This window comes from Notothenia coriiceps, unplaced genomic scaffold (genome assembly GCF_000735185.1).
Source record: "Notothenia coriiceps isolate Sejong01 unplaced genomic scaffold, NC01 NC01_scaffold00038349, whole genome shotgun sequence".
NCBI classification, from domain to species: domain Eukaryota; kingdom Metazoa; phylum Chordata; class Actinopteri; order Perciformes; family Nototheniidae; genus Notothenia; species Notothenia coriiceps.
In genome coordinates this window covers 192,857-209,383 of record NW_011371050.1, presented here as the reverse complement: position 1 = coordinate 209,383, position 16,527 = coordinate 192,857, and positions in this window count along the sequence as shown.

Here is a 16,527-nt window from a genome sequence, read left to right as displayed (position 1 = left end):
ATAAATGCATAAATAATTCTACGCCTGTAAAAACAGTCAACACAAAAGTCTCATTTGCAAAATATTTTCCCTAAGTGTTCCCAAATTACGAAGGTTGAATATTCGGAGACCCCTGTCTCCAGGACGTACCCAGGCAAAACCGTGTTTAGACGTTGGTGGGCTTGGGATCGTCGCGAGTCATCGTTGACGCTTTGGCTGGGCAATTGCGCGTTAATTTAGAAGTTCAGTTTAAGACCTGGCTGGACAACCTATATTCTGTGGTGCCTGGGCTGGGCACACCTTAATAAAACCTTCTCCCCGATCACTGCATTGTAAGTCACTAGTCTCTCGTTCACTTGCATACACTGGTCGACAAAAACGCGTCAATTAGAGGTCACCTCCCCCTCAGAGGGAGGCGTTTCGGCCAACCGCATCAAACTTCATAAATAACCTTCCTAATTCATTGCTACAACATATATCGTCTTTCAAAGTCTTCAACATAAAGAACCAATATATAGCAAAAATTACAGTGGAGTAATAAGCACAACACAATTTAAAACTTCCCTGTTTCATGTAAATAAGGAGAAAATTTATATCGCGTTAATCCAGAAAAGAAGGTGAAAATACACATTAGTTTTCACACCAAAAGAACCGATAGACACTTTCTAACGTATTTTTATTTTTACCTGAAAACTGTAGACAAAACGTCAAGGGTCTGTAAGCCCTCTCCGGGACTCAGAGACCGAAGGAGACAATTAACGATTTTGATAATAACTAATTCGTTTCCCCCAAAAGGAGTTTATATTACGCAATTTCAGGACAATTAACACTAAGTAACAGGTCGTACGTAATCAATTCTTTGGCTATATCCTACAACCCCTACTAACTTTAAATGCACGCAAAGGACCGTTCATGAGAATAGTCTAGTCCTCTACTAACCCAGTGTGTGTCAATTTGCTCTGTTATCAGGAAGACTGATTAGTTACCTACATAAGTACTAATAACACTCGACTGAACTCCACTTCTTTCAAGTGCATCAGTAATTCGGTGTTCCGGTAATTGAAATACAACCAACCTGACTAAGCCACTGACAGTACCCTGCTACCGCAAACCTATATAATGTTTATACCGAAAGTATTTTCCTTTGGTCACACCTGACAACACACTATTCTTTGTACTACCTACAAACACACACACTTCTGACAAATTCCCTTTACTCATACACGGGACAGTTTCTCAGGAGACAGAACCTGAAGTTTAGTAACCTGAAACCCCTGACGGACTCCCGTCTCCCTGCTCTTGGGTGTGTGTGTGTGTTGTGGTGTGCTGTGTGTGTGTGTGTTGTGTGGTGTGGTGTGTGTGTGTGTGTGTTGTGTGGTGTGTTGGTTAGTGTGTGCGTGTCTTCTGTTGTCTAACCTTTGAAGTTTGACAACTAAAGTGATGGACCGCTGGGGCGGTCTTTCACTTTGGCTGGTTACCTGTAACGGTTGAGTGACCGATCGAGCGACGTCTCACTCTTGGGGGCGGTTTATTGTTTATCGATCTTTTCTCCGTTCGCTGGTTTGAAGGAGGGTGGTGGGGCACATATTTACAGACACTAGTAAAACCTTCTAGCCGCGAGAACAAAGACTGACCGACCAGCACCATTGCATATAGTGTGCCACCCATCTTGGACCTCGGGCCTCATGAGACGTCTCACGAAGCACTAATCCACTAACCCCACCTACACTAATATAACAAAAATGGTAATTCGTCTAATAACAATATTGGGAATAGACGGACGAAAACTGAAAAGGAAGAAAATTTTGTTTGAGTATCTCCTTTGCGCGCCTTCGCTCAAAGACGTGGTGTGTTCCAAAACCGTGTTAAGACAACACATGTCTGGCTGCAAGTGTGTCGAATTGTCGTCGGGGCAGACACGTGTGCCTCTGGTTGAGACAGCCAGGCCCACTAGATTGGCGGAAAGACCTTTTCTGAAGTGTTCATGCAGCCATGCGTTTCGCGAATCCTGTGTTCACTGCCATGCGTTAAGTCTAACCCAAAGGCGCGTACGCATGGACGCATGGTCAATACACGGTGGAACCTATATGCCGGATGCAATATATACAAGAACGGGCAATGTGTTGACTAACGCCCCAAGCCAATAGGCGAACATAGGGTCCGCCCTGAGACGAGACCCCGAGTAGTTTCAATAAAAAATTGTCATGAGACGAACTTCGTGGAGGTTCAGCCCTGAGGTAACAGCCAGAAGTGGGGCTACTGGGAGTTGTGAATTCTACGAGAAGGAAAAATGAAAATTTGTGACATTCACATTGACTCCTGGTGACGAGTCAACATTGTAATTGAAGTGATTTTGGTACTTCTTTAATTTCTGGAACCACTACTTAGAGTATGTAGCGAACAACGGTCTCCAGATTTCGAAAGAAACAGAACGGAAAAAACTTCGCGTGGTAAAATCTAGTTTGTTACACTAGAACCAAAGAGTTTTGTAATTTCACGTATGGGTGGACATGATACTCATTCACTGAGTAGTATAGTAAGAATTTGGTACCAGAATTGAGTGCCTGCATAGATACAAGATTAGTTATATTTATTTAGTGTTTTTACTATACTATGTAATAAACAAGTTGGAGTGTGGTTTACCGAACCGATTAAAGAAACTTCTTGAAATAGTCTTTGTAAAAAGTTACTGGTGGGTGACGATGTGTAAATATAATGTTTGTCCTACAAGCCCCGATTGGTATCCCGATTGTGTTCACACCTTGTAACACACACACACACACACACACACTACAACACACACACACACACACACACACACAACACACACACACACACACACAACTACAACACACACACACACACACACACACACACACACACACACACACACACAACGCGAGCGAACACACACACACCTAACACACACCACACACACTACACACACACAACACACCAATAGTGTTAGACTAGTTATACGGGTTTAATAAGAGACGAGTCTTCCCGGAACGTTTACCCAAAATTGCGTGAGTTCCTGGGGATGGTGACTTTCTACCACCGTTTCATCCCCCGGGCCGCCCACATCATGCGGCCATTGTATGAGCCTCTGAAAGGCAAGACCCCTGTTCAGGCGATCGACTGGACAGCAGAGGCGGAAGTCGCTTTCACTGAAGTTAAAACCGCGCTGGCTCAAGCGGCTTCGCTGGCACACCCTTCATCCACGGCTCCCATCTCCAACACTACGAATGCTTCGGACTAGGCAGCCGGCGCGGTGCCCGAACAGTGGCTGGACGGAGCCTTGGCAACCGCTCGCCTTTTTCAGCAGGCAGCTGACGCAGAGGGAACGCAAGTACAGCGCTTTTGACCGGGCGCTCCTGGGTCTTTATTTGGCTGTGCGGCACTTCCGTTTTCTGTTGGAAGGCCGTGAGTTCACGGCGTTTGTAGACCACAAACCGCTCACCTTCGCCATGTCAAAGATGGCGGAGCCTTGGTCGGCACGTCAGCAGCGGCAGCTCTCCTACATTTCGGAGTTTACCACAGACATTAAACACGTGGCTGGCAAGTCGAACTTGGTTGCCGATTGCCTCTCCAGGGTCGTCATCGGAGCCTTCCAGCTGGGCCTGGATTATGCTCGTATGGCGGCGGACCAGGTCACCGACTCCGGCGTCCAGAGTCTGAAGACAGAGAGCGCTGGGCTGCGCCTGGAGGACGTGGTGTTCGGCGACGCGGGCATCACCGTTCTGTGCGACGTCTCTACGGGCCTGTCACGACCGGTCGTCCCCGCCAACTGGAGGCGTCCTGTTTTCGAGGCGGTGCATGGCTTGTCTCACCCTGGCGTTAAACCTTCGGTGCGCTTGGTGGCCGCAAAGTTTGTCTGGCGTGGGCTGAAAAAGGACAGGCTTGCCAACGCGCTAAGGTGCACCGCCACACGAAGGCCCCTTTGGAGCGGTTCCTAGTGCCAGAGAGGAGATTTGATCATGTAAACATCGACCTGGTAGGTCCGTTGCCCTCCTCTCAGGGTTTTTCCTACCTCCTCACCATGGTGGATAGGACGACCCGTTGGCCAGAGGCGGTTCCTCTTGTGTCGACTTCAGCCGCTGACGTGGCTAGGGCTTTTATCGCGACGTGGGTGTGTCGTTTTGGCACGCCGTCAGACATTTACTCGGACAGGGGCTCACAGTTCACTTCAGGGCTCTGGGGCTCGGTTGCAGACAGTTTGGGGGTCAAACTGCACAGGACTACCGCTTACCACCCCCAGGCTAACGGCCTCTGCGAGCGCTTCCATCGCTCTATGAAGGCGGCGCTCAAGGCCGGCCTTACGGACAATAACTGGTTCGACAAGCTGCCCTGGGTGATGTTGGGCCTGAGGACCGCGCCTAAGGAGGATCTGCAGTGCTCCACTGCGGAGATGGTTTACGGTCAACCCCTGAGAGTCCCAGGGGAATTCCTACCCAAGGCAGCAGTTCCTTGGTCTCCTAAGGCTCAACGGGTTTTCCTGCAAGATGCGGCGGAGGCTTTCGTTCCGGTTCCGACTTCTCAGCACGGCGCGCCGGGGTCTCAGGTGGGCACGTTTTCATCCGCCACGACGCGCACAGGGGCCCCCTACAGCCCCCTTACGATGGGCCTTTCCGGGTTTTGGAGCAGGGGGACAAGCACCTGGTGGTCGACATGGGTGGCAAGGCGGAGACCGTCTCGGTGGACCGGGTGAAGACTGCTCATTTGGACTTGGAGCAGCCGGTGGTGTTGGCCCGTCCACCACGACGGGGTCGCCCCCCGTCTTCGATTCCCGCTACAGGTTTGAGTCCTGTGGTCCCGGTTCCCACTTTGCCGGAAACCGCACGTTCAGGAGTTGTTTTGCCTGCACCCATACTCAGGAGTAGAGGGGGTCGGCGTGTTGTTCCTCCCCGCCGCACGGACTTTGTTTATCTGTGAATTCTGGGGGGGCTTGTGTGGTGACTCTAGTTAACTATAATTCACTTTTGGGTCACAGTTCCTACACGGACCTTGTTTAGTGTAACACCGGAGATATAGGTTGCCAAGCTAGAGCTAGCAACGTACTCTAACTTGACTCTCCTCACTGAGTACATGTCTGATACTACTATTGCTTGATGGAAAATAAAGAGTGGAAATCCATCTTAAATACTCCGCCTCCGACTCCTTCTTACCGGCACTACAGTATGTTTTGTTTTTTTTAGGTTTAACTATCCCATAGACTAAGGTACATGAGTTTATGCCACCTTTTTGAAAACCTTCATGAAATTAGGTTTAATAATTAATTATTTTGGATATAACTAAACTAAGCATCCCCTTTCCTTTTTTTCAATGCTTTACCTTTTAACTTATTTTTCTTTTGCACTGTGACAGGCCAGATCAGATAGTTGACCTAACATTGTGTCCTGTTGCCTCCCCAGGACGGACAGTGAAGAGCAGCATGGAGACTTCAGCTCCAACAGCCACTGAGAAGAAGGAGTGTAAGGGGTCAGGTCTGGATGGAAGCAGCTTCTCAGAACTCCCAAAGAAGCCCTCGCCCACCACTCTGACCAGAGGTAAGCCCTTCTTCATTCACCTTGGAACTACATATCTAACACAGTGAAGACCAATGGAACTACACAGATGGTGATTGTAAATGCTACTACAGTAGCTCTCTTGCATCCTTCTGTTTGTCTGTGAGATCATGCACTCACTCACAGTGCAGTGAACTTAAACATTATGGCTACTTTAAGGAGCTGGGTTGCAAATGAGAGATAGACCAAAAGATGGGGCAGCATGTTTCAGAGATGTCAGGGAATGGATGATGAAAAAATGTTATAATGAGGTCGAAAGACCTTGTTCTCACCTCCCAAGTGTACATTTCATGAATTACTAAAGAAGGCTGGCACAGCAGTGGACGACATGGTGTATCAGAGTCCTCGGATAAAGGCTGGGCGGAGGGAAGCACCTTTGAAATGCTAAGAAGATGTGGCATGACATTGTGGCGTTAGCGGTATTTCTGCTTAATGATGGGCTTGGTGGCCTGCCACACGAGGAACCACGGGCAGTAATTGTTTGGGGATGCGGGGTGAGAAACTAGGACATATCAGTGCCCTCACTGGCACCTCCACAAAGAGGCTGCAAGTTTTTCAAACCAGCTAGAAAAAATATTGTGCTTGCCATGACATTAATTATTAAGTCATTTACACTTATGACCATTGTGTGCAGTGGGGAACGAATTTTCATAACCTTGCAGCGCTGAAAAAGAGTAGTCCGCACCCATCAGGGCTTATTTGTGCTTGTGAGGTACTACAGAGGTTGCATATTCCCCCTATGAAGGGGTCATAATTAAAAGATGAGCTCATGTTTTCATTAGTGAATGTGATGAAAACTCCTCGTAACGAGGAGGACCTCGCTGCATCCTCTGAGGTACCAGGGTTATAAATTACTAACGCCTGCTGGTGGACACTGAAAGCCCTCAGGAAGACCCTCTGTTCATCTGAGGGGCCGTGGCAGGAACATGCCATTCAAGTGCTTTTACTGTTTAATGAAGGGCCTGGTGGCCTGCCATGGCAAAGCTCACTTTGTCACACGGGGGAAGAGAAGAAGTAGGCCGTTAGGACGTCATTAGATCGTTTTAATGCTCTGCTTTTGTTTTCATTTGATTATTCTGTCTTTTTTTTTGAATTGGTTCTTATATTAGTATGCATGTGGAAACATAAATGGGGCAAATGTGAATAAATAAAGTAGCTTCTTGGTAAGATGTCACAAACAGGCTAACTTAAAGGTCCTCTTTTATCTAGCTCTCTAGTATTTGAAATGGAATTCCAAAGTAGTCGAAAAACTCCACACTGCATTATCAGTTTTTTTTAAGTTTGAAAATGAAACCGCACTTTACAGTGTAACTTAAGCAGAAACATCCTGGGAACATCTTGTTCACCCTAATCCCTTGTGTCAGCTGGCCCTGATTCTCATAACTTGTTTCATGAGAGCTCACTTTGCTTGTGTTTCATAGAGAAGTGCCTCGCCCTGTTGAACTTGTCTGTGCCTCTGAGTGTGGACACATAATGTGAGTGTGTCTGGACTCTAATGCAGAGTGTGCATCGGGGTCCGATGGGTAAGAAAGGTCCAGGGTACTGGCTCCAAAGGGCAGGTCGGGTTCAGTCCGTATGAGGGGAATCAGGCTTGTTTCTCAGGACCCCCCCCCCCATCTGTCTGGCAGCAAGGGGCCTGCTTCCACAGGCCCGGCCCCTGCAACCTGACTCCCAGCTCGGGGATTTACGAGTGTGTGTCGGCTCTGTGTCAGAGTAACATGTGTCCAGATTAGGTACCAGGACTGTAAAACATCTCATGATTTCAAAGGAATACCTGTGATTCATGTACACCCCCGCCCCCCCCTCCTCCCCACTTCACACCAAAGACCAGCATATGGATGCTCTGATGTGCTGTTAACTGAGGAAGAACAACGCCTTCAAACACACATCCTCCAACATGTTGTTTTACGGCCCTTGTTATATTCCGGGGAAGTTTGCCAAGGAGATTTTTTTCCATCATCCCTCACGGTGGTGTTGACTGTACGAGGCCAGTGGAGCAGACAAGCTCGCTAACATTCGTGATTATTTCTGCCTAAGCAGTGCGTTACGCTCATCTTTCTCAGAGCCGGCCGTAGCTTGCGAGTTCCGGACGCAGATTGATGTTCTTCAGCATCGGAAACACATTGTCCACAGATAATTATTCACAGTTTGATGTATGTAAGGAGGATGCCAATGAGAGGCACTAAAGAAAAATGTCCTCAGCTTTGTCAACACTTGTCGTCCCACTTGTACTCAAACAAGAATGCAGTATTAAATCACCCAACCTCACGTTTTCCCCCGTGAGTGTTGTATAATTAGTTTAGCGGGGAGTGTCTCTGCGATAAGGAGCCGTATGTCACGGCCATCAGGGCGAAGTCTTACAGTGGAAAAATGCTGCTCCGAAATCAAGTAAAAATAATAATAAAAACAAAGTGTTTTCACTTGTAATAAGTGAAATGTTCTTGCTGAGATTTCTTTAAATAAAATGGGATATTATTTTTTAACTATATATTACCACGATCAGTAAATGTTGGCTACAAAATAAGCCAGAAATGCTCCAAAGTTTTTGTTTTGTTAATGTTTTCAAGAGTCTTTGACTTCACAAGACACTTAAGATGCATTGTCTAAAAACAAGGCCCTATATCTCACTGCATTGTTACTGCTTAAGTTAGTATGTCTTATATCAAGTGGAAAGACATATTCTGACTAGATATTAGGCAAATATACCTGATACAAGATTCCGAGTTTTTACAGTTTAAATGGAGCTGAGGGTCTTCACTGGGGTCTCCGCATTGGCCACAAGGCTTTTCTGAAGGGTGCTCTGGAGCGGGTCACGCCCCCGCCGGCAGAGAAAAATGTCCTGGTGCAAAATGTCCCCCCGCCTCCCCCAGCTCCCTCCCCATCCACAGACCTACTCCAAAGGGACAGCCGCTAATCTTCCTGAGAAAGAGATTTCTGCCTTTCTTTCTGCGCTCCTAAATTAGGCTCTTACGCTGCTGTGGTTCCACAGACCGGGGGGGAGAGGTGGAGGGGGGGGTTCTGGGACCAGGGTTATGCAGTGATGACCGCATTCAAGCCAGACCCCTGTGCCCCCTTTTGGTTTAACTTCTTGGCCCTCCACCTCATCTGCAGGGGCCTGAAATATTCTACTTCTACAAAGAGAAAAAATGACCTTTTAAACAATGCTCCGTAACATCCGGAGAGGTTAATTATTTGATGACCAATGCTACTAAGCTTGTGCGTAGAGGAATACTCCACACATAAAATGACCATTTGTATATGAATGACTTTATGTGTCTTTGCTATTTAAAGAAATACTGCAGATCCAGTTAAGAGGCTGTACATACAAGAAACCCTTTGCTCCGAAAGACCTGAAACATGTCATGGATTTCATTTTGAACAGCCAAAAGCATATATTCGATCAACAGTGTTGAGAAAGAATGGGCTCTATCAGGTGTCATCTACAGTAACATGTTGTTACAGCGTATCAATAACAACTTTCCTGATACTCGAGAAGACCTGCAAGCAACAAGCTTACAGGAAGGCCTATTGACCAAGTCCCAATGTTGTTTATTTTCCTGTCAGGGTCTATAGCCTCACACTATCAGGAATTCACTGCTGTCCTCCCAGAAGCACCTCAACAGAGAGAGATATGGTTTCGGTCCCGGAATGACTTTCAATTTCTGGCTTAAAGCTTCATCCTCTGCACGGTCAGTTTAAACTTGGACTTCAACGAGAGCTGTGATTTGGGCAGAAAAGGCAGAACATCTCTCAAATATATTGATTTATAGTTTTATATCAAACTCAATATCTTTGGGTTTTGAACTGACAAAACGAAATAAATATAAAGACATCAGCTCTCGTAGTAACCCAGAAACTGGTATTACAGAATGAATTAAGAAAATCAACAGCAATTGTAGCCTCTAATGCAGAATTATATAATTTTTCGATATCAACAATGTTTCACATGTTCCTAACATGGCCTGGCTCTAAACAGTTAACTTGCTTTCTAGGTGACCCCTCCCCCCCAGCTTCCATCCTCACATTTTTCTCAATTTATTTTATCTAGAGTTTCATTTTGTTCACTGCCTGGCTAGAACTGGATTTACAGATTATATGCTAAGTGAAAGCAGAAAGAGGACATCTTGTTTATTCATTGTTTTGTTTTGTATCCTTGATGAGTGCTTTGTAACAGCCCAAAACACAGGTTTTTCCTCGCTGAAATAACTGCTTTTATCGTCCTTCATTAGCGGGCCTTCTCATCACAGAGGGGCTGGCCTACATACAGAGAGCAGTGTGGAGCTCCTCCAGTGATTGGTAGCAATTGTTCACAAGGGTTTGAAACATACTGTATAGTATCATCATTACTTTATTTAGTTTCTTACATTGGATTTAATTCTGAATTATACATTAGTTTTCCTGGATTCTTTTTTATGTTTACTTGAAATACACGAGAAGAAAAAAAGACAAGCTGAATCCAAGCATGGAGTTCAGAGGAATTCTTAACAAGAAGAAAGCACTGTGGAGACTTGTCTAACTAGTTTTGAAAAAGAATATCTCAAGACAAATGTTTATTTCAGTAACTGCTTAAAACAGTCATAAAGGCAAATATTAAGCAGCCTTGTCTTCAAATTGTGTTTTGTGAGCCTGGATAGAGCGCTGACAGCCTCTGAAGCTCTCTTATTTGGTTTAGAAATGTAAATCAGGCTCAAATGAGAGGACATTTCTGATATTGCTTGTTTCTTTGGAGCGCTTCAAAGCACCCTGAGTGAAAAAGCAACGTGGTATGCTTTGGGCAACGTCTGCGAATATAAATCTCTCTTTTCCAGAGGCGTCTACACACACAGCGCCCAAAGACAACATGTTACATTCCTGGCCGTTTACAAGCAGTGGGAGAAGAGGTGGAGGCAATATATGGATGCTTTAAGGGATTAACCAACACCCCGTCCGCAAGCTCTCTCCCTATCCCTCCGCTCTCTCGCTTGAACTTCCCTTTTTCTTTTTGTGCTTCATCCTCTCTTAAACAGAAAGCTCTTTCCCAGCGTGAAGAGTGTAATCCATGCCCCTGCCTCTAAGACACTTCCTGCCTGTTTTGTTTGTCGGACTGATGCGAATCAGAGCAATAAGGTGCCGAGCTCTCCCTCTTCTCTGAGGTGTCGCCTCAGGCAACCGCTTTCTCTGGACAGGAAGAAGCAGCATGTTATTAAATAACTTGTTATAAGACCATGCATTTCCATGCTCTCAATCTCCCTGACCCAGCGTAACCCTCGTCAGACTTCAGCCACCGGTCTGCCAGCTGCTTTCATCTGCTAATGTAGCCCCAACACTCGCAGTTCAAGTGAAGCAACAATAAACGTCCGATGAGTTTAGACGTGGTAAAACAAAAATGTGTGCTGGCTGTAAACACGAGCGGGAGGCACTTATGTAAACAGGCCTAGTTCCTACGGGGGAGCTGGTCTCGAGGCGGACAGTCTGTGGTCAGGCTGTTCCGGTCCGTATTCCCTCAGACCCCCCCCCCCCCCCCATCACACACACATTACCACCACCACCACCCCTCGCTTGCAGACACAGCTGTGGTCCGCCTGCAGACACGCTGCTGGAGAACAAGAATCAATGACAGAGCTGCACTGAGTAAAAAAAACGCACACTCACCCATGATGAGAAGTGCATGTCTGCAGGCACTGAGGCATCAGTCGAGAATATATAAAACTATAAACACCTCTAAAAGTTTGCATCAACGTAAATCTCTCCAGGGAGAACCTTTTATTAAATGTTCCAAACTTCTACTCCTTAGACCCCCAACAGTTCTGCTGTGTCAAAGTCAAAGCATGTAATGCATGGTTTAATTGTGTTGTAGCTTCAGGAGCAGGAAATAGATTTCTGCCACCAGTAAAACTCCTCATGAGGTGTTGCTTCTTGTAATTACAGATCTGAGATCTCACTGCTCTCCAGCCTTTGCTAGCATTTAGCAATTAGCCACATCACTGTTAGCTATGAGGCTCAGTCACATGGAGGCAGACGTATGTTGAACATGTTTGAACCACCTGCCAGCCGGCGGTCCACTGAGTCAAATGCACTGGGGTCGATGTTTTAAATAAAATGGCCGCGGTGAGAAACAAAACCAAACCTTGCCCAGTCTGTGGCTAGATCTTGCAGCCAAGGTGGAGGAATTCCATAAACAATTGTGAAAGAATAACTTTTACGATATACTTTCATGGTCACATCCCCAGGAGGGGGATCTTTCTCCAGATGGAGAGTGGGCCTACAAAGGCCTGCGTACAAAGGACAGGACGCAGACGAGTCGAGGTAATGCGGGCAACCGGCAAAATAAGCCAGTATACAGTAAATTAAAAAAAAGCTGCCCATAATTCATTGGCTCTCTCAATATATCCTTAAAACAGAATGTGAAGGGAAAAACTGAAAATCTTCCTAAACATAGCGCATACATATCAAATGCTCTCAAATTAAAAATAATGTCTCAACTCAGTTCCTGTTATAGCTTTGCACGACATTTAAACGTAATCTCATGATCTTCCTCAGAAAATGGTGCTAGCTCCGGTGTCATTGTCATATCCAATTTATGAGAGTGAATAAAGACAGTAAGATGTGTTTGCAGGCTCTGATAAGCCACTAAGTAAACATGGAGTTTATTTGTTCAGAACCTGATGCTTTGTTACCTGCAAAATTCCTATGGTACGATTCCTTACTAGAAATAAAAAAAGCCATAAGCATCCTTTTGCTAAAGTGTCATATTCTTTGTGAGACAGAGCTTCTGGGCTGTGCTGCTATTTCTTTCCCTGCTCTGTAATCACAGCAAAGCCTGTCATCAAGCCATTGTATGGTTGTCATGGTCCATCAGAAAAAGAAAAAAAAATCAAACAAAAATGCTGCCATATGGAAAACTCATTTGTAATGTCATTCATCACACATCAGCAGGAAACAGGGATAAAGACAGTGGTTCTGTAACAGCTGGGTAGCAACAGATGATGGAGTGCTGACCCACCCTGGGTTTGCATCGTTGTTTTTTTTGGTACGGAAAAAAGAGCCACTACATCTCAAGGAACAGGAAGTCAGATATTTGAACTCTACATTTTGATCCAAAGATTACCTTTACCTTTTGGATGAAACTTTTTCCCAAGATGCTTCCCATTTTTAGCTTGGATGGTGTTCTAAGGTGGCAGTTAAGGCATTATTTCATTCTTATGTTCATAGTTTAACTGAAACATATGACATTGTTGTTTCAAATAGCTATAATAACACCCCTAAGTTTGCGTTGAACGTGCTTCACCTTGCTATATCTCAATTATGTAGGAGGAGACGGTCTAATCAACATTCTACAAATGAAAGGATTTGTTGTTGAGTGAAAAGTGTGTGCGTGTGTGGTTGTGTGGTTGTGTGGTTGTGTGTGGTTGTTTCTCTATCGCGAGTAAAGCTGCTCCAGAGCCACTATTTTAAGCGTCACAGAGTCCCGCCGAAGGACTGTTCCAATCTCCAGCATACTTGGAATTCTACCGAGCCCGGCGTACTTCGTAGCGAGACATTTTGAGGCTGCACGGACCAATTTCCCCAAATCTGTGAAGAAGTATTCTTGCCTCGCTTCTGAAGCAAGTGACTCGAAAGACATGTGCTACCAAGCAAGCGTACTCGACACTGAGAAACACCGTGTGTGTGTGTGTGTGTGTGTGTGTGTGTGTGTGTGTGTGTGTGTGTGTGTGTGTGTGTGTGATAGTATAGCTTAGCTTGTTAGTCTGTTGTGTTTTGTTTGCCAGGTGATTTCCCCTCACGTTGTTAGCGAAGCAGGAGAAGTTTTGGCGCTGCTTCACCCCGTGCCAGTGGCAGATACAGACATGTCCGCGCAGACAGGCATCTGACGTGCACAGATCTGCCAGAAAACAGCACAAGAAAAGGAGATTGACCACCATCATATTACTTTTGAAGATGATCTAATGATTTGTTGATTCAACTATAACAAGACATGTCATGATTTCAGTTGTTCTGTTGTTATTAGCAATGTATTACTTTTAAGCTTTACACTGAAAACCAAACAGAACAGGCGATGTGAGGACACCTTGTCTGTGGGAAGTTGTTTTTGTAATTTTCAGATTACATTTTGAGATTTTTCAGAACACATCACTGAATAAAGAAAACTATCATTAGTGTCAGCCCTATACTTACATTCACACCCGTTCACAATGTGCAAAGTAAAACCCTGTCAGAGTTCGTCCACTGAAGCTGTATTTAAACTTCCTGCAGGGGTTAGCTACCTTCAGTCTGCGAGTTTTTTTATTTACAATTCAGTGAGTTTAAAGCACCGCTGCAGGACTGAGTGTTTGTATTGCATGGTAATTATACTCCCCACAGTGACTGTGTTTAAATTAGTTTACATTGTTTCATACTGAAAATGAGACTTAATTACATTCTGTCAGTGACACTGTAACGACTTAATGCTCTATAAATCTAGTTTAAATTTAAAAACACATATTTTTCTCTAGATTTGGCCTTTCATCCATTTTAAGCTGACATTTTTCTCTGCACAATAAGCATTTTCTCCATGTGTAGTATGTGGTGCAAAGTGTTGTTAACTTACCAAAAGAAGAAGAGATGAAATAGTTCAGTGTTAAGAATGTCACAAGGCTCAGGACCCAAACACACAACACCAGAAACAGGTCAGATTAACAAGGTCTTTTAATTAAGGTCAAAACACAAAACGCTCACTTGGAGGATCAAAAGTCTAAGCAAAAACATCTACATGTACTATCAAAAATATACTTAACACGATGGAGGAATGACTGGCAGGCTCGACGAGACAAGACGAACTGGCACAGGACAAAGGGAAACGCAGACTATATATACACACACTAGGTAAGGGGACACAGGTGGCAACAATAAAGGGAGCGGCTGACAATCACACTGGAGGGAAAAACACACTAGGGCAGGAATGCTCTGAAACGAGAGGGAAAGGTTACTACAAAATAAAACAGGAAATCACAAGACAAAGCAAAAGACAAAAGGACTGAACTAAATAAATTAACTTAACACAAATGTCTAGACACCACATTCAGGCCTTTCAGCGTGGACAGACATCTTATTGAAATCCACCCGAGGATGCTCTGCATGTGCGTCTTCTAATTTGTAATTGTAGGCAACCTCCTAATATTTAAAACAAACCATGACTTATGTGTGACCACAAGTTTACCTCCAGGCTGTTTCTGTTTCTTTTCAGATCATGGTGACTACTGTGCGTTAGGGCAACAGTCTCCAAATAAGGCTACATTCCATTAGACAATCTGCAAAAATGTCAATTTTGAATTATTTCAACTCAAGGCATTAAGGTGCAGAAACGTAAGGAACATAGAGCAAATTAGGAGACGCTCAGCAACGCACAGGCAGAAAGCACAAAACCTCAGGCTTATAAAGTGTACTCTGTCTGATCGGGCCCTTAATGTAGCATAGCTTATCAGAGAGCGTAAGGTTGGAATCAACTGTCAAAGTAAAAGATGTAGTGTCTCTATGGCTGCTGTCAAATTGTCAGTTTCTCTTAAGGCCCTGACACACCAGACCGAAATCGGCCGTTTTCGTTAGTCGGACGACGAAGCGACAATTTGGTGTGTCCCGCACCGTCGGCCGTGACACGCCTTATTTGGCCTTTCATGGCTGACGCATGGCCGATTCAACATGTTGAATCGGCCATGCGTCGGGTCGGGCAGTCGGGCCAAATAAATCACTCTGATTGGCTGTTCAGCTAGCGAATCAGTGCATGAGAAGCGAAACGGAAGTGAGGGACGTAAACAAACGCTTTAAGAAGGCACGAAGAATGTCTTCCGCAAGCAACACTCCAATGGCTGATAGCTCCAGTACTGCACGAGACATTTTTCGATGGACGAGAGTGAAAATGGAACGCACACGCTATTTGTTGTTTGTTTATATCACAGAGTCTGTTCTTCTTCTCTGTCTTCCGGTTGTTGCCTCTTTTGAATGACGAATACACACTACCGCCGCTTGCTGGTAAGGAGAGTTATTGCCACTCGCGCATGCGCAGTTTGTACGTGCTACTTGGTCGTCAGCTAAAGTCTTTGCGGTGTGTTCCAGTGCGACTATTGGCCAAGAAGCAGGAGATGTGAGGCGACACAACAGTCGTGTTCCGTCGGGACGTGTTCTTTGGTGTCAGTTTGGTGTGTCAGGGCATTTAGGAACCTTCCTTACGGAGTGAAATTATGCGGAAGTACCTCAGTGGCAGTGGAATTCTCTAGTTCAGGGGTTCCCAAACGTTTCAGCCCGAGACCCCAAAAATAACAGTGCCAGAGACTGGCGACCCCTATCAAAGGGGGTGCTAGTGATTTATCAACGGGGGGAACCTCGCAGCGGATGGCCAGCCCTCCCTTTAAAAATGTCTATGCACACGTTGTTATTATTATTAATAATAATTTTTTTTAAATTGAGATTTATTTTTTACATTGGATCTTCCTTTACGAAAGAAAATGAGAAAATGCTGCCCCACAATGCCTTGCGGCCGCAGCATTTAAGGCGAGGGAATATTCGGCCGTGCAAGGAAACAACCGATTATGACTGAGAAGTTATATCATGAAAGTTACGGTGCTTATTAAGCTTTTTAAAATGTATGTGGTAAGTTGCCAAAGTGCATTGTTTTGAACGTTCATCAGTATTATAATCAAAAAGAGAAATATGAACGTTAGTTTTTACTGAAATGATCAAATAAAGTCAACATTTCACTGAGCTGTGTGGGGTTTGTTCAACTTTTAAAAGATGTTTGAATGGTGATATACACAGTGATAGGTGTTAAAGACTAACGTTTATAATGAATACATTTGTATTGATTTTAAGATATTTTCATAGTTCATACAATCATACGTATTGGGATCATTTGTATTAATGTGGACCGGAGGCAGACGGTGATGAGCATAAGTTTCACTTTTTTATTTCAATTCCAACTTTGGTCATGAAGAATATGTTTCTCTGTTGTTCATAAAGCATAAAGCAACAGCAT